General features: G+C 30.6%; 1 protein-coding gene across 1 annotated transcript in view; it reads left to right on the forward strand.

Annotated features, from left to right (window-relative positions):
• The window catches only part of LOC129806736 (laminin subunit alpha-1), a 138152-nt gene that overhangs the window by 87156 nt on the left and 30325 nt on the right, over positions 1–20671 (forward strand). The gene's annotated exons all lie outside the window — the stretch shown is intronic.

The raw sequence follows: 20671 nt of genomic DNA on the forward strand, positions 1-20671 counted from the left end.
GTCCAATATATTATATTTGTGAAAGTAATGCATTCCTGAAACTGTCTAATTCCACTCTACACCACTTCCGCCACATTATCTGCTCATTTCTAAAAGCTTAACAATGCCACGCCTTCTCAAAAGTCACGCCCACTGTTGCATATTTTTCTACCCTGCATTTTTTTTTTATTTTCATCCAACGTCTCGAGAGTAAGGTGGGAATATTAGAATGTGCAAAAGTTAAAAAAATATAATTACCTCCACACAGTGTGACTACAATAGTTTAAACGACTAAATATTTCAAATTTTATTGAAAAAACAATTAAAATTGTAAGATAAAAGTTGACTTTTATTGGCCATAAATCTGAAACAACTTTTAACTGACCTCAATTTAAAAGTTACGCAATAAAAGCGCAAAATGCGTCCACGCTATTGGAATCGCATTGTATATTCATGCTTTATAGAAATTTTATTAGGGGCGTGGCCTATTTTCTAAGATGCGGACCCATTCTGGTTCTGCTTAAGACTAGATAAGCAGAAGTAATTTTCTTCAGGAGTTTTATATTATAAATTTATTAAACATAAAAAATTAAGAACTAAAATCTTTGTTGTGTGTAATCCAAACAGGGGCGTGGCCTAAAATTCTTTATAAGAGAACTTTCGCAGAACCTAAAATATCTATTTAGAAATCTATCCGAAAAGTCGAATTAAAGAAAAATTTAAATCGACTATACTCTACTGGAAACATTTCCACCATTTCCTCAAATATAAGAAAATACAAGACAAAGCTTTTAGGCAAATAAATTAGTTTAAAAGTCTTCTTGATAAAATTTATTTAAAATATTCAAATAATATTTTTCTGAAGATCAACGTTATTCGCGAATACTATTACAGCTATAGAGTGGCATTTGAAAATCTCCGCTAAAAAAATAGCAAATATATAATAAAACACATCGAAAGGTATTGTGTCATATAAATGTGTGTGAAAAAAATTCCAATTGTAGTATCATTAATAAAGTTGATGTCATATATGATTTCACTCGATGAGATTCATAAATGCCGATCACATAACACAAATACATTGATGATATTTTCACTCATTCTTCATTCTGGATTATATGCAGGAAAAGAAGTTGAAAAAAAAACAATTACTCCAACCAGACCACACAAATTGATCGAGAAAATATTCGCCAAAGGGCCACAAGTCAACCAATATTACTGATTCAGTTGTAACATAAAAATTAATCCCTCATCGTCCATCATTAAAAAGAGTTTAATTTCCATAATTTTATCAAATAAGCGTCTCATTGCATGCAATTTCTTTATTGGTGATTCCATAGTCTTTACGATTCTCAAGTTACTCATTCATGTTCTCTATATTTTTGTACATTTCGGAGTAATAACCCATTCATTTTCACTCATCTTCTTGAGAACATAATAATTCCTTCTTTGTGGACACAGTCCACGGTCGCATTTATTAGTCAAAGAGAACATCTTCATTCTCAATCGCAAGACATCCGTCTTATGACCAGTCAAGCGATAAAAGACATTATTATTTTACACATGAGAATGCAAAGTAAGTTTTTTTTCTTTAAAGAAGAATTACACTGAAAAAATCTTATATTACAGGCTCAATACAAAGCTTTTTCATCCAAAAATAAGCTTTTGTGCAAAATCCAAAAATCTTTCATTTAAACCTGTTTAATATTTATTGATTCTGAAAAGCATCTCGACTGAAGTATTAGTCTTAAATGGAAATTTTGATACTTTTTATAAAATTTTAGTTTAAGAATTTAACGATTTTGGTTTAAAATTCTACAAATTTGGGTGAAATAAATAAAGTTTCACCCTATGTTAGTCGAAAGAACTATAATGAAACTCTAATATTACAATTTTCAGTCACATAATAGTACAATGAGAGAAATCCGAAAAGGTTAAAATAACATTACGGAAATGTTAATTGTACCCTGCATTATTGATCCGAAATCGGTGTAAATATTACCCTTTTTAGGTGTATTAGGGGTTAAATTAATCCTTTTTCATGTTTATTTTACCCTTCACACTTCGTAGAACCCTAACTAAAAGTGTCACGGAAGGACCAAGTGGCAGCCGCTGCCATTTATCGGATTTTACAAAATATTTTGATATTTTTACTTATATTTTGATATTCGAAGCTTTAGTCAGTTCTTTTTTGGTGTCTGAATCAGAAATTTCACCTCCTTGGGTACTGTATCTAAAGATTTTTAACCATTCGATGTTTTTATATTTACCAGAAACATGGAGTAAGGGAAAGTAGTCTGCCTTTGAATGCGGCAGCCTTTAAATATTTCATTTTTTCTCTTATTTTTTCAAAGCAAAAATTCTACTTTATGAACAATAGTTAATACTATTAACTATTTTCTATCAACTTCGCTTAACAAAATGGATTTTGAGCTTTGGGAAGTAAGAGAAAAATTGAATAATTCCCAAAATTATTCATATTTCACAGTTCAATATTTCCCATAATTCTTCTCAATAATTTGCAAAACACTTTCAATTTGTACTTTTAAGGCTTTTATACACTAACAATCAATAAAATTACATCTGCAGAACGTCAAACTTCCATATAAAATGCATATGGCAGCGACTGCCACTTGGTCCTTCCGAGTGCAGTTTTTTGTTTTTGCAACATATTTACATTAATATTTAATTTTTATTAAAAATTTTATAATGAAAAAATAGCCAGATAAATTCTGCATGCATTTGATCAGGCCTCCAGGTGAAATGATATATTCTTCACTATAAAAAATTAAATTGAAAACTAAATTGGCAGCGGCTGCCACTAGGGTCCTTCCAAGTGTTAAAAAGGTGTAAAATTAACATTAAAAATGTTGATATATTTTTGCACATAAAAAGTGTTAAAGTTATGAGGAAAAAAAGTTAATCGTACCCTCTTTTTTTCTCAGTGTACTTGAGAATCGTCTACCATATAAAATTCTCTAACTTTCTCTCAGTAAAGGAATTTTCTATAAAACTACACTCGCGAGGCAGTGCCATTCCCTTATATTTGGTTAGCACTTTTTGTTGGATTCAGCAAAAATATACTGAAAATTACGCTTTTTTCAGCTAACTATGCTCACTGGGTTATCATTTCGCATGGTTTTTGAGTGTAATAGTTATTACAGTGGTACAGTTATAGATCAAATTGATTCATAAATTCTTGAACCATTCCGAAATAAAAGATCATGTAAAAATGTACATTTTAGAATATTTTAGCACGAGTAACAAGCATAGAGACAAATAAAAAAAATTTATAAATGTACCGATTCATTTCCGATTTAAAAAATTTCAAAGCGCATCAAAAAGCCTCAAAAGCCCTAATTAAGGCAATTGCGTTGAGAAAAAAAAATTATGTGGTTGAATTTTGACCTTTGAAAAATCGTTATCGAAATGTGTTTCCATCGGGTGTTTATGGCCAAAATATTCACCTTGACTACCTCCAAAACGATCAAAACATATACGAATATGATAAAAACAATCTATGAGCCGTTTTCGAAATACACCAAGAGGATAGGAGGGGGTGAGGGCAAAAAGGCAAAAGACTGTCTTAGATAATATTGACATATAGGGGGGTCGTCGAAGACCGGACATCAATATCCCTTACGGTTTGTCGTCTAGTCGTGTCACAAGTTTTCGAATAAATAAAAAAGATTTTTGAAAAATATTTGAGAAAGGTACATCAATTACGAGTATTTTACCGATTCATTACGGATTGAGTTTGATGGGGCGCAGTTGAAAATTTCAAGATCTCCTAAAAAAATTTAAATTCAAGCAAATAGTTTGAAAAATAGGCCCGACAAAGTGATTTAACTTTGACCTTCGAAAAATCGTTATCAAAATGTTTTTCCATCGGGTGTCTATGGCCGAAATATTCCTCTTGACTACCTCCAAAACGATCAAAACTTATTCGATAATATGAAAAAAAATTATGAGCCGTTTTCGATATAGACCGAAAAGCATGATGTTGGAGAGGAAGGATGCGAGTGAGAGGAAAAAGAAAAAAAAGTCTGACTATAATCACCGAAGAGGGGAATCACCGAAGACCAGAAGTCGATAACTTACCGTTTGTGCTCCAAGCCGGTGATAAGGTGAAAAAAAGTGAATTATATAACTGCTCTTTCTTTGAGTTCGAGCAGTAAAATTAAATGACAAAACTCAGGAGAAAAAAAGTATTTTAATTGTTGCATATTATTTTATTGTCAAAATTTTTATATGTTTTTGTTTACTGTAGATTTAAAAACTGCATCATAGTTTTTAAATAATATAAGAAGACTTGAAAAAATGTTGACCTTAGTATTCCAAAATCGATAATCTGTTAATATCAAATTTTGTTTTAAATAAATAATTGGTAAATATAATTTAAATTTTTAGCCAGTTTTTATAGGTCAGTAAATGCATTAGGCTGTTCTATCAAAAATTCAGTAATCGGGGAAGTTTTTCAGGCTTCACACAGACTCCACCTTCAAACACTTCATTTTTTCCCCAAATTTCTTTAATGAATCTGACTTATGGCAATATATGTATTTTAATAGTTATAGTATAAAGTCATACATTTCCTGAAGAAAAGTCAGATTCATTAAAGTAATATGGGAAAAAATTAAATGTACGAAGCCAGAGTATGCAGCCTAAAAACCTTCCCCTTAATTTGTTTTATTACGATGTGCTACTTCCGCAATCCATTAAAAATAAGCAAATGAAAATTAATGAATGAATGTGCTACACTGCGTCTGCCGCCGGTTTATCAGGCAATCTTCTTTGGTATAAGTCTGAAAATCTAAATAACTACCCATTTATGCAGCAATATTAATTTTTATATCATTAATATTTCTTCTGTAATTGATTTTTTCATTAACAACTTCAATCAGAAGACTCACTCAATAAACACTTAAAAAAAAAGAATCTCAGGTAAAAAACGTGTTGTGTAAATTTACGCGGATGATCATTAAGGAAATAATACCTACGGTAATCGTAGTAATTATTTTTTCTCTGTGTACTGGCTGAGGCATTTATAGTGTTAGACAGACAGCTCTATATATATCAGAGAGGTATAATGAAAAATGTTATCTATAGATGAGATGAAGATAAAATATGTAAAATATATGTAGATAACCCACGACTTTGGTATGTAGCATTATGTGGAATAGTGGTATATCAGAGGTCTGGTCAAGAATTGATGTAAATAATAGATCCACTTAACATTTTATTGCAATGTATAATGAGAGTTGTGTGAAAATGAAAAGTTTAGAGGAGTATATAAAGGAACAAAAACTATGGTTCTTTGCCTTTGTTTTAAGTACTTGCCAAGAGAAATTGCCTGCAATATGTTGGATGATAAATTTGTGTGTAAGCAAGTATTTCTCGCTTACAAATTCTTTTCGACGCGAGCAACCGACCTTAATTACATATCTCATTCACTGTTTCCTTCTTGCCACTTTATACAGATTTCGTGATTGCATCTTTCACACCTTTCGCCACTGCTGTGAATTCATCGAAAAGTGCAAAAATAGATTTCGCTAGATTATTGTGTATACCAATAAGTAATGTAAGGGGTTTATATCTGGTAGAGAAATCATACCGCGTGAGGTACAATTTTATCTGAATTCTGACGAAGAGGTTGGTCACCTTAAAATGAAAACTTCGTCACCCACTTTATATAAAAAAGCTCTACCTTTCCTTTTCCCCAAACAATCTTGATATTTTTTTCGCTTACATTAGACACACAGTAGTGGGAATATAAATTAAACCAAGACCATTATACAAAAATTCTATATGCCGTCATTCGTTTATTGTAGGGTCAAGGCTTCTTTTCGTGCCACTAAGCTGATAAAAATTTAAATTAGAAACATTTAGAATTTTACTGAGGGATAAATAAAGGATTAGAATTTTCTATATTTCCATTCGAGATAACATTTATTATTAAAAAATTAAAATGGTAGTCTTGTAAAATCAAAAGTATTATTAATATTTTGTAATAAACTATCAAAAACGAGACTTTTTAGTTGAAAATGAAAGTTTAGCGAAACTTTGTTAAAGTTTCTAAATCTATTAATGGCATTTTCCTTGTACCACTGTGAATGGTGCAAGTGTACTTCTGTATAACGTGTTACATCCATTAAGATCCTCTAAATATTCCTTAAATCAACCCCCTGGCAAGTTGCCTGAAATTTGAAGTCACTTTCTCATACTTCGATTTAAATTTATATGGGAATTTTTTTTGCACTCGCCTACTGTTATGCTAAATATTTAAAAAGTGAGAAGTTTTTCCATATTATAATATACCTTTCCGTATGAAGGGATAAATATACTAAATTTTTGTTTAAATAAATTTTTTCCTCGGAGCACTATGAGCTGAGTCCGAGATCAATTTAGGAATTGGCTTCAAATAGCTCCATATAAAAAGGCCAACTTGCCAGGGAGTTGTTTTAAATGATTTTTTTTCTGTTTTCTTAAAATAAATCCAAGTGATTGAAAACATTGTATAGAACTCATGACTGGATTTATGAGCTTTCTTTTTAAAGTTTCATAATATTAATTGGAATTTAAAATTTTCAAACAAAATTTAGCAAATTGATGCACTGATCGGTCGGATACTCTAAAATAGTTTTATAAAAAACACATAAAAATTTAATACTTCAGTTATGAGATAAAAATAGCTAAAAAATCTTATGTCACATTTTTAGTACAGGGATTAAAAATGCAAAATGTAACGTAAATATTAAAGATGTCCTATTGCGGACTTGAAACTTAGTGAAGATTGAAAGGTCCTCTTCAGCTACGGGGAATTAAAGGAAATTTAAACAATTGTGACATTTCAATTTTAAGCTTGTTATTGAAAAGTTTGCTCCCTTTCAAAATTAAAAATATTTATTAGAGAATACAAAAGGATCTTAAAATGCTGATTTAAAAATTTAACTTTTAAGGTTTATTCTTAAAATTGAGAAAATAATTAAACTGACAAGGTTTTCAGTTATAAAGTTTAGATGAGTTTCACCCAAGAGGTTTAATTCAGTTCCTGAAGGTCTTGAAATCTTAAATAACAATCAATTTTAATGATTTTCGAAATGGAATAATTCATTTGCCCTTATTATTTAATTCTAAAAATTTAAATCTTATCGAGGTAGTCATCTTTGGTTAGACCTCTAAAAAAAATAATAAAATAAAATAAAATAGAATAAATTTTTTTGAAAAACCATCTATAAAATTTAATTAAAGACATTAATTATGTCCTAGACACACTTACGACTTAAGCCCAGAAACGGATTTACGTAATTATGATCAAAATAATGATCACATTACATTTCATCGGTTTCTGAGTAATCCGACTTTCGGCTTAAGCCGAGAAACCATTTGCTGTTTTCTGGATGTCCTTCTGGGTAATTGTCATGTCTTCTGTTTGGAAGGGTTCGGCCAGGGTTCGAGGACCCATAGCGCCTAAAGTTCAAGGTGACTGCCTCTATCGGTCACTTTTCGTAAAAGGCGTCACTTTGTTTAATTCTCTTCCGAGTGATAGCCATATTTCTGTGTCTGGCATCTGCAATTTCTTTCTTCCGGTAGGACCCTAGAAGAAATTAATTTGTTTCTTAAACGGTCCTCGCTTAAATTTTTTTTATTCATTCTTCCTATGTTTCTCTTTTCACTTTAATTTTTCTTTTTTATCATTATTGTTGTAAGAGGAATGACCCTTTTTTGTGATTGATTAAAGGGTCCGTAAAAGTCCCTACTGCATATGGGGTAGTTTCAAGTAAAATTGGGGCAGTTTCCGATGAGTAAAAATCAGTCTTTTTTAAACTCTTAAAAAAGCTTAAATTAAATTACTAAATTAAGTCCTTGTTACAAGATTTTACTTCCGTTCATTAATCAGTAAATATATAATAATTTATCGTTGTTACATTGCTGATTATTTGCCCGTTTAAAAATGCCGTGGAAGATATTGAAGTGATTAACCCAGGGATTGCCTCCCTTTGTTTATTAGTAAACCTGTTAAATATTATTGATAATTATTATAAAACCTAGAAATATTTTTATATAATAATTTCAATTTATTTATTTCGAAATAAATAAAATACTCCTCAAAACATTAAAAAAAAGTACAGATTTTCGTGTTTATATCACTATGAAATAAATGTTACACTACAACTATATTCACATTTTGAAAGCGCTAGAAAACCTAAAAAAAAATAGTTTTTTTTAAATTAATTTCATACTTTTATCATTGTGTTTTATTTTAGTATATTGAACTTTGTTTTGAAAAATCCTCTTAGTCTAAACAGTTTTGAATTAAAACAATCAAATATTGTATATTGTACACAGAAAAATGCTTCATGATTATACATAAAACGACTCCATTTTTTGAAAATTATAACTTTTTTTCATAAACACTAATTCCTAAAAAAATAATATAATGAAATTTTATGTAGCTAAATACAACTTCTGCGAATACAATGATTTTATTGAACAAGGGACTTAGGGTAGGAGGAAGTAGGACATCTTTGAAAGTGGGGCACCTGTGTAATTGGGATTTTTCTCCTATGTTTAAGTGGAACTGAGCCATATCATAATGTAATTTAGCTTCTCAACTTGTTTGTGTAGCTATATTATATCACAATAAGGCCCAATTTTAATTAAAAATAGGTTCCCAATTTCAAAGGTGCCCCACTTCCCTCTAACTGTATCAAATTTCGGCATAGTAGCATCTAGCATGTAAACGTCAAAGTCTTAAGTTTGAAATGTAATATTTTTAATACAAATTGATTTTTTGTTACTTCTTTTTAAGAAGTCTTGCTTGGAAACTTGTAGATAGTTTATCGTTTTTGTATTCTATAAAATTATTCTAAATACATTTTAAAATGAATAAAAAATATATAGACATATAGCTTTGGGTAATATTTCGGACACCTTGATTCTCATAGTTCCTTGCCCTTCCAGAATACTTCCAAAGTCTTTTTCACATCATCTTGTCTGTCGAAGCGGTTTTTTTGTTTTTGCATCGTATAATATCAAAAGTATGTAAAAACTAAAAATTCGTGGAAATTTGAGGTACAAAAAAGTGGCCGAAATTGCAAGCTGGTCGAAAGTCAGCCTAAGTATTGCTTTATTAATATGAAAAAACAAGAACCTAAAGCTAAGAGAAGCTTTATTCATGTAAAAGGTCTGAAGCGTTATTTTCACAATTTTGACAAATTACTAAGTAATTTATTAATTTAGAAGTAAATCAGCAAATATTAAAAAAAACAGCTATGGAAAATCTCATTCAATTTCAATTTTTTTTATATAATTTAAATTGTTTTGGTTAAAATTAAATACATTACAATGTTAGTAAATAAGTTTATTTGGAGCAATCGCTTTTTGAAGCGTTTTGGAAAAAATAACATTCACACTACAAACTAGTTAAACGGCAAAATTCTTAGTAATTACGTTCTTAAAGTGGCAAAAGGGATGTCTTGACTCTATGCATAAAATAAAACATTAGTGCGTATTGAGATAAGAAAAGTGGAATTTATTTTGAGAAACATTTTCCATATGTATTCAAATCATAGATTATTTGCACACGTAACGAAATATATTTTTCCATCTGAGAGAAAATTGCGAATTTGGGTCATTTAGAATTTCAAACTTCCACATAACTCTGTAACCCTTTTCCCTCCTTCTTGCTCTCCTCCAATTAATCATGCTGAGATGTTAGTGTCTATTATCTTGTTTATTATTGTTATACGCACTAAATTCACTCAATAAAACATCCAATACAAATGAGAATTTTCTGGGTATAAACCCATTTATATGCCTTTTTACCATTTAAACTATACGGCACGCCTTTAAAGATCAAGAAAGAAGGAAAGAGTATTTAACTTCTTTTAGGAATTAAATCGTCCAGCATCTTACACAATTTGTTCCATTTCCAGTCAAACATGAACTAAACAAGTGAATGAAGAAAAATAAGAGCTATTCGAGAATGTAGAGGAAAGGGTTTAATAAAAAAAAAGCACGCAGCGTGAAACATTTAACTGTTTCAGGATTGACAACACTGGAGGTATATATACGTGTCATTTGTTGTAAATTGATAAATAGGCGGACAATAATACGATATGTGACAAGATTATATAGATATATAGCACGAACGAAGGCCTATTCTAACAAGGGAAAAAAAGTTGCAAAGAAACAAGCAAAAGAAGTAACAAAAAAAGGAAAATCCAACGTGGGTTGAACATGAATTATGCTAATTTCATTCTTTTTTTTTTTTTGAATGAATCTCACATACTTATTTTGGTTTATCATTCCAATAGTGGAAGGAGAAAGAATCTCTATTGCTGAATATAAGATAATTCAATTCACACCTTCTCAAAAAAAATTTCTATTTTTGCAACTCGTATACCTGAAAGAATACACATTTCTCACCTGAGATTTCAAATTTATCGTATATACCTATATAGATACTCTTTCACTCAACATGATCAATAATATTAAACATCCACCTTGTACTATTGATCGTAAGAGTCTTTCATTAAATCATCGTGTCGCTGAGTTATTTTATCATCTCACATTTCTTCTAAGTTTAACCACATCTTCTTAGAAACTATCATGGATAGATTTATAGTGAAATTTTCCACATACTCTGCACGGAAAACTAATATATAGATATATGACTATGAACATCTGGATTGAAGAAATAGAAATTTGAGCCACTTTAAACTTATTTATTTTAGCATTTTCATTTCATTTATCCACTCACATGCAAATATTCATCACTCTGCAAATAATGTACATGTTATTAATGTAATATATGTAAATAATAGTGCTTATACTGCAAAATTAACTCAAATGTCTCATGTACACTTGATCATATTAATTTCACTACGAGGAATGGAATATTGAAATGATATTTTTCATTTTTTAAGAGAAGAAAATTATGTAAAACACTGAGTGAATTTTAGGGTTCCTATCATAAATAAAGGCATGGGTTTTCTAAAAAAAAATGTTTTCAAATCTCCAAGAAAAACTCAAAATGAAAAGCTTTTCGCACTTCCGTATTTGTATATGCCCAATTATCTAGGTTGCTTTACACGAATCTCAATGTTATCATTACCAAATTGATTGAATATATCCAGCAGTTTTTTCTCTTCATTGTAGAAAAGAAAATTGTATACACAAATATATATATGGCGACCGTATTTAACATAATGAAAGGTGTTAATGGTGTTATAAAAAAAAACTGATGGACTCTCATCACTTTGCAAAGATGTTTATCGACTTTAGAGGAAAACACGAGAAGCACGTTCATGAAGTTTTTTACAATACTTTAGAAGAAAGTTTATTTTAACAGTTATTTGCTTCATAGCTTTTAAAATGCTTTCAAAAAAAAATGATATTATTTTATTTAAACATAGAAAAAATTACTATTTAGGGTAAAATGGGGTAATTTGGAACTATTTGCAATTTGGGACGAGATTTTCTCAGTGTTTTAGAGATTCAAAAGAAAGAAATCTGTTTCTTTTCATCTTAAACGTCTTTTTCTTCTATTTTACGGTCTTTGTTTTCTCTTTGCTCATTCTGAAACAGTGAGAAAATCTCAAATGTCCCAAATTGTAAATGGTTCCAAATTACCAAATTTTACCCTATTTAGAAAAAAAAACCTAAAAAGACTAACATATTTAAGCGTTTTTATTTAGCTTGATTTTAATAAATAAACTAATAAGAATATGTTAGTCCATATTCTGTTATAGGTATTATTATAAAAAAGTTATGGCAAAGCATCCTAGCTTTGCGGAATGTTCGAACTCACGAGAAAGAGCTCTCCGTTTATAATCCGTTCGCATGATTATAGAGTGCATACTGGTTAATTTACCGATTAAATTGATTTAGAAAAATAAAAAGAAAAACCATTCCTAAAAAATTGCGTAAGATAAGTATATTTTGGAATATTTTAGCATGAGTAATATGTATACGGACAAATGAAAAATAATTTTGAGAAAGGCATATCATTTAGGGGAATGTAGGCATGGTTCGCACAGAGTGAACATTCAAACGATGCGAATTTTCTCTTTGTTTTCAAAGAGCTGACTTACTATTTCTCATATCGTTTCGTGACCTTAATAATTATTTATCCTATGGCTAAGAAGTGACGAACTAGCTCTTTGCAAACAGAGAGAAAACTTGCGTTATTTGAAGGTTCACTCTGTGCGAACCATGCCAACTTTCCCCAACGGGTACTTTAACGATTCATTACCGAATAAGTCCGATGCAACCAAGTTGGAAATTTCAATATATTTCAAGAATTGTTTAAATTTCAGCAAATCAGTTGAAAAATAAGCCCATCTAAATGGTTTAACTTTGATCTTCGAAAATTTGATATCGAAATGGTTTTCGAACATAACTGAAATAGAAAGTACATAAGACGAAATATTCACGATGACTTAAATTGCTTCATAAATCACAAAAACATTTCAAACTAAAAAAAAACTGTAAAGAAATGATCATTTTAGAATATTCTGGGGTGAGTTACAAGTATACGGACAAACAAAAAATGTAAACACGAGAAAGATAAGGAAGATAAGTCATTCTCGGATATTTAACCAATTCATTACTGACTTCACGACCAATTAAATTTTGACTTTCGAAAATTCAGTATGGCGATTTTTATATGTCATAGGTAGGGTAAAGTGGTACAAGTTGGACAGTGCTACAAGTTGGACAATGGTACAATTTGGACAGGGCTTTTCGTCTTGATAAATTTAGTACTTCATTTTTATTTGTATATTTTTAATGCTTTAGTTTTATAATTTGGTTTCTTGTGCTTAGAAACAAATTTTGTACTGTATTTATCAAGAAAAAAGCCATGTCCAACTTGTACCGGCGAATTGTTCAACTTGTAACACTAATTCCAAATTATACACTTTACCCTATGTTTGGACAAAATGTTTGCTTGGACAGCCTGGACCATCTCTAAAACATATCCAAAAATATAAAAGAAATCGTAGGATTCGTTTTCGAAATAAACTAAAAAGAACATAGTTTTGGAGGGGTTGGAGAAGGATGAGGGGAAAAAGAAAAAAACGTATAGAGATATCACTTTTTTTTATTGGGGGTTACCGAACACCGGAAGTTAATATCACTTACCATTTAAGCAAGTTCTAGAACGGTGACAAGTAAAAAAAATCGATTATCTAACTACTCTCTCTTTAAGTTTGAGCAGTAAAAATAATTTTAATGACAAGAATTTGATTCAAACGGCTATTTGTTTGACTGAAAGGAAACTAAAATTATCAAATTTAATAAATATGCTGAATTGAAAATAATTCGAGCAACTTTTGCTATACGATAAATTTACAAATTGAAAAATCCTAGTGTGATAGCACAATAAAGACAAGATCCTTCTACTTTATTTCAATCTTTGATCATTTTTGTAAATCAACTAATATTTTTCTATATTGAGATACAATAAGACTAATGCATTAAATTCATTATTTTTTCAATTTTTTCTTTATTTAAACTAAAGTTTCTTAGAGAATGACAAAAACTGTTCCAAGCAGGGTTCCAAGTAATTTTCATTACTATAGTATAAGTTTCCTTTTACATAAGTATTTTAATCTGGATTACCCAACATAATCACATCGTGGATAGTTCATCTAATACGAAAAAAACAGAAATTGAAATATTAGCATCAAATAATATTAGGAAATTTTCCAGAAAACAATTTTTAAACAATTTTTGATAAAAGTGAACTAGAAAAAAATATTAAGAAATACCGTCTGTTTTTCTGTTATTTATTTAAGGATATATCTTGTAAACAAAGGCATAAAGTTATTAAGACTATGAACCTGAAAAAGAATTACGTGATCCATGTCTTGGAATAATATTTTTTTTACGGACTATACTTTAAAATTTTAGAATGTGTGTTTATTTTTAAGACCACATCTAAAAGTGTAAAAAATCAGTGAACTTATTTTCAAAATTTATAATAAAACTGACAGTATTTTTTATATGATGAATGTTATTTAAAAAATAAAATAGAACATATTCACAGCGAACAGACTGGGTTTTTCTACATGGTCATTGCTTTTTTACGCCTTCATTGCTTTTTTACACGTGGAAAAAAATAATCAAAAAATTGCGGCACCAAACCTATTTTTGCACTAATTTCTTTAAAAAGAATATGATATATTAGTAAAATTTTCCGATTATAAGTACCTTGAGCAAAGAGTAAAAAGCAATTGACCGATCAATTGCTATTTGCTTTTTTCGAGGTGTTTCAGGTGTTTAGATTTGGAAAATTTTACTAATGCATCATTTTCTTTTTAAAGAATATTGTCTCAGTCAGAGAATGGAAAAAACATCAAATTGATGCCAAAATTGGTTTGGTACCGCAATTTCTTGAGTATCTTTATCACGTGTAAAAAAGCAATGAAGGCGTAAAAAGGCAATGACCATGTAGAAAAGCCCAGTCTGTTCGCTGTGATTATATACATATATACTAATTTGAGTTTTTTACTAAAAGTAGGAGAGGATACGGTAGTTTTATGCATCTGAAGGTTTTTTCAAGAGTCAACTGGAAAAAAATTATAAACCTTAATAAAGCTAATAAGACTAACTCGTGCAACTATAGTTTCTCTTGGGTATTGGCCGTCCTTAAATTTTATATTTTCGAAAATAATGGATGTTTGAACCTGCCCTAAACTCCTCTAACATTTTTTATTAGATTATTTTTGTGTTTATCGTTTATAGACTTACAATGGCTTTTAAAATAAAATCAATAGATACAAATTTATTTTCGATGTAATACAGGATCATACACGGTTGTAACATAAAATAAATTTTCGGGATTGTATGAAATTTATTTGGTTAAGAATTACACAACGATGTCACTAACTGATAAATAATAGAAAGATATTTTTATGAAAACTAGAGATTCATACAAAAGGTACCTATTCTTTCCGTACAGAAGTAGATCTTGAAAAATTCGAAAATCTATTTGAAGATCCAAAAAAGAGACTTTCTTACTTCTTGATAATTCCGCAAGGTGGCTGAGGTACATCCTGTTCGAATTTCGAAGTGCTCAAGTGTCAAAATGTGATGGTCTTCACATTGTTGTCAGGAAAAAAAAACAGAACAAAGTCGTTTACTGTTCTTGTCCCAGTATTTAATCACTCCATAAGCACTGAGTAACTCTTTTACCAGCTTTTTAGTGTAATATTTGATAAATTTTACCCACCTTGTTCGAAAATTTAGTATGAAAATTCGAAATTGAATTTGAATTCTTCGAACTTTAACGACTTTTTGTGCAAATAAAGTTCCATTTACCTTTTTTTATCCAAGACACTATTGGAGAATCAAAATCTACTTCTGTTTGGGCTTATTGCAAAGAATAAATCCCCTTGACGTTGAAAATGTGAAGGTATAAAGTTCTCAAAAAATTGTGTTCTTATGCAGTTTGCAGTACAATTTTCCTCTTTCTTCTCCTCGGCTTTGTCCAATGATAAAACTCTTAATTATTTCATTATAATTGCTTGGTAATGTTCTAGCAATAATTTCTCTTTTTCACTCTAATGATGTGAGAAAGAGGCGTTTCCAAAACTCTTTTGCATCGTGAATTTTCCACCTTAAATGTTTCTGACTGAACTCTTGAGAGTAATAGAACCTGTTTTTCAGTTGATGGTATTTCTTTGAATTGAAAATCGCTATGCACTCTTATGGGATGAAATCAAATAAGTATATATAGTTGAAAATGTTGGAGATTCACGTGTGTATTACTAGTGCCTAGAGACATTTATCTTGAACACTTGATGGCTCTATGGCAAGCACGTGCTCTGACTTTTCTGCAAGTTCTGGTCAAGTAACAGAAGAAATATTTATCATGATTTCCTCCTTTTTGTCTCTTTCAATTTTTTTTCTTTTAAGAATCTCACTAGTTTCCGCAAATATGCTACATACAACATATCCCACAAACTCTTGAGAACTTTTCCCATGGTTTTGTGCATCATACAAATCAAAAGAGAGAAATTTTATTAAAACAGAATGTGCATTTTCCTAAAGAATTACGAAGAGTTGTATTGAGTTGAAATATTATAAATTAGCAAATCAATAAATTTATCTTTCGATTATTTTAATAACAATAATTTTAAAATATGCATTTAATCATTTTGTGAATTTAAATTGTTTATGACTAGGGGTCAGTCGACAAAATGTTAACATATAATTGACTCTAATCTTACGCACAACCCACAACTGTTTCTTCAGCATCATAAACTCTATATAAAAGATAAATATATTCACTATATTCGAGTTTTATGAATGAAGCAGCATGGAGTGGATTTCTTAAGCTCGACACAGACGCACAATATTTACTGGAAGACCAAAAAAAGTTGTCTTGCAATTATTTACCGTGAAGGCTCAACCCACACGTTTTGTGACCCTTTTTATTGTAGGAGCTCAGACCGGGCGCCTCCTTCAAGTGCATTTCCGCACAAAATCACTATTAAAAGAATACCACTGTTTATGAGAGACTTAGGTGGGTTGGTAGTGTAGTTACCGCCTTTGTTCAATACCTTTTCTCACTGGCACGCAAATGTCACAGACCCGAGAGAGGAAGAAGGTCAAGAAAATCAAGAAATTTGTGAATGAAACTCAGCATATGTCATTATTTATTACTACGCCCTGCAGATACAACACCTTCATATGCATATTACTCAGAAATGCGTTATTTTTTTATTAACGGTGCCGGTATCATAATATTAATTAGGTTTAATGAATGAAAATTAGTTGAAAACTGTCTGAAGTCATATTTAAATCTATAATAAGGTACACAACAAAATATTTCGTAAAATTGTTCGTAATTCGTAAATGTTTGTGAATTCCTATTAGCATCTTACGAAGTGCTCGTAAATCGTGTAACTCATGAACAAGTTTGTGAAAGTTCCTTATTTTTTCACAAACATTGTTTATAATTTCCCATACTCTCATATCTAATCTTATTCCTGTTTTTTTATGCAGATGGCTCATACAACCTGATAAAGCGTTTTCCACCGTTTTACTCTGGAGGTTGATTACCAACGCTAAGACGGCGGTGGCCGCTATCACACAAACATTGAAGTCTTTGTACACCTATATCTCTGTCTAAATTTTTGCTTTCAAGAGCTCTAGCTCAAAAGCATTACTTGAAATAAATGAAAATAAATGAAAATAAGATGATCACTAGACGAGCACATTTCAGGGGGTGAATAAGTCTGCCACTCACGGTACACTTTGAGTGCGATCAGCGCGATCTTGGAGACTGATCACGCGATCAGTGTGATCTTGGAGACTGTTAGCGCGATCAGTGCAATCTCGTTGACTGATCGCGCGATCAGTGCGATCTCGGTGACTGATCGCGCGATCTGCCGATCTGCCACTCACGGTACACTCGCTGACCATACTTATTCATCCCCTGGCACATTTCGTATTTTAATAAACATTTTTGTCAAACGAACAAAAAAGTACAAACAAATGTTTGTGAAAGAACAGAAAATGCTCACATCAAGTGATGATGATACGAACAAAGTTTGTGAAAAAAATAAAGAACTTTCACAAACTTGTTCGCGAGCTACACGATTTACGAGTATATCGTAAATTCCCAGTAGGAATTTACCAATGTTTACGAACAATTTCACGAAATACTGTTTCTCTATAAGGTAAAGTACCCTCTAGTCGGCCAGTTCCTCAACTCGGCCAGTTGTATTATTTAACCAATTTTTTAACGTTTTATAGTCAATTTCTATGAAATTTTCACTGATTTACCGGTTCCTCAACTCGGCCAGTTGAATTATTTAACTAATTTTTTAACGTTTTATAGTCAATTTCTATGACATTTTCACTGATTTACGTTATAATATAATATAATACACCTTATAATGTTAAATCGGTAAGACCATATTATAACAAATCTAAGTAAATTGAATAAATAGTCGCACTGGCCGAGTTGAGAAACCGGACGACTAGAGGGTACTTTACCTTACGTACAAATTACCTTTATTTTGGAAGCAATATCTTCAAAGGAGCAAGGTATAAGTGAGATAATTATAAACTGATTTAAATGATGTTTGCAAAGGGAAAGTAGAAAGTAAATTAGTACACCGGTAGTCTTTCTATATTTTGACAATAAATACTCAGACTATATCAGTTCTCAGACTAAATCAAGTGGTAGAACGCTCGTTCTACCACAAGAATATTTGCATTGGAAATGTCCTAGGTTCGAGTCCACTTCTAGTCATAAGGTTAATCTGGCATTGAAGGTGTTTGAATATCTCCTAGCAAACTTCAATACATTTAGTTCTATACTGACAACTCTATCGCTTTTGGGTGAAGACCCAGATTTTCTATGGGACGTTGTACCGTAGATACAGGTGACTGCCCCCTGCTGGTAGTAAACTTTTTTTTAACGGATTTATACCGATGGGATATAGTAGATAGGATCTGTAAAGACCATCCATAAGTAACAGAATTAAAGAAAAGCTTACGAACAGCAGAGTGGAAAAGTCACCCTTATCTACGGTACAATTTTAGTCAAATATGGTGAATTTGGATAAATTTTCTCCAAATGGAACTAATTAAAGACATTTTTTTTAATTTTAGGAAAGCATGGGGTAGTTTCTAAAACTCGATTAACACCAACGAAACTTATATGAAAAATACTTCATTTGACAATTTTACGGGAATATTCATTTTTAAATTATTTTAGATTTAAAGGTACCAAGAATTTCGTTTGATCAATATATGAAATCTTTTACACAGATTGATAATATTTTTTCGTGAACATTCAGAAAATTTTAGTTTATAATAAACATATTTTATTACTGGAAATTTACTGTTCTAGGTGGAAGCGCGCTACCTTCAAACAATTCAAGCTTCGAACAACTCAATTCTCAAGACTATTCTCCCTTATATCGATAGAAAATATGATTTCGAGTCATTTTCTAAAAGTCAAATTCGTCAAAATAGGACAATTTGTAATATTGTGTTCTAGAAAACGAGAAAAAATATCAAATTGACATATTTTTGCAGAAAATTTATTCCCCTAAAACTTAAATGAAGATCATTTGTTTAAAAAAAGGAAATGTGCTTTTGTTAACTTGTTAAAATATTTGCAGAACTTGCTTAGAAAGCATATCTGAATTTTGAAAAATATAATAGAATTTAAGGAAAGTATGTTTTTCATAGAAGTGCAAAAACGAAGTGATCGACCATTTGACGATTTTTCGGGTAACAAATTAATTTTCTTTGATTATCTTTAAATTTATCATGAAAAAGAGGTAGCAGAGCGTCCCAGGCTTTGTGAAGTGGTCGAACTCATGACGTAGATGCTCTACCTCAGAAGTACTTTCGTATGATGTTTTATTATGTTTTACCTTTCACCGGAGGATCTCAGTGGCTCAATAGGAAAGACCGTAAGGGGAGGGGTGGGAACAAAATGAAGAGAAAGTTAATGGTTCCAGGGTCAAGTTATGGGGGGATCCTTTGAAAGTCCATTATCTCTATCTCTAATCATTTGAGCTCCTACGTTTGATAACGCCCGGACGGACTGATGGATAGATGGTAGATGGACAGACGGAAAAACAGCGTAATATCATTTGGAAGAGTAAAAATAGCGAAATATTGATAAAGGTTTCTCTTTAAATTTAAAATAAGCGATTTCTAATTAGTTTAATTCATTTAAAATTATATTTCAGACTTCTAAGACCTTTTAAAAAACAGAATTTTGTGAAAAACAGTTTATGAAAACATCTTTTTTAATTTAAAACCAATTTTTGAGAGTTCTTTTCAAAACAACCGCAAGTAATTACTGAATGAATTAAAGCTTAACACAGTTTATGAAGCTTATTAAGGATAATTTAAAATATTTTATTTCCCATAGAAATGCTTCATTAAATGACGATCTTTATTTGCTAGAACTTTTAAGCTTTGAGAATTTTAATCAAACAGAAAACGCGAGGAATGACATTTTTACGGTATTATTAAATATTCAATTACTTGTGAATAGTCTTTAACAATTGAAACTATAATTTCAAAATAATTATAAAATCTTTATTGCAGTATGCTACTTTCATGTAAATCCTGACTTAATATTATGTAAACTGAAATAATTAATTACAATTGTGTGGCAGAAATGTTATAACTATATACTCAATGTGTACGCTATTCTGATTAGGTTAAATAAATTGGGTAATCTTATGCAAAATATATACTCATACATTTATTTACTTCACTAAATGATACATAAAGTTCTTATTGCAGTCTCTGAATAAATATATTCAGAGTACGGTGCGGTGTTTGAACTCAATCACTTAAGTATAGAGCCTCATTTTCTTGCCATATTTTCACAACTCTATTTTTAAGAGGAATTTATTTAAACAGAAAAGCACCTTTACGCACGCAATACCTTTGCAGATCATAACTTTTTTTTTCATCCTCTCAACTAAAGTTCCTCCCACTAGGAATATTATATAGTGATTGGGGAAAAAAATAGATCGTGATTTCATCTTTTATGTGATGCAAAAAAAAATGTTCCTATAAACTGTTGGAGTACTAATACGGTTGAATTGATTGAGAAAAATCAGCGTTGTATTCTTAGTTTACTCCTCTATCTTCCGCCTTTAGATAGAATTTCGTGAAGGGGTTAAGTGATGAGAGA

This window comes from Phlebotomus papatasi, chromosome 3, assembly GCF_024763615.1.
Source record: "Phlebotomus papatasi isolate M1 chromosome 3, Ppap_2.1, whole genome shotgun sequence".
NCBI classification, from domain to species: domain Eukaryota; kingdom Metazoa; phylum Arthropoda; class Insecta; order Diptera; family Psychodidae; genus Phlebotomus; species Phlebotomus papatasi.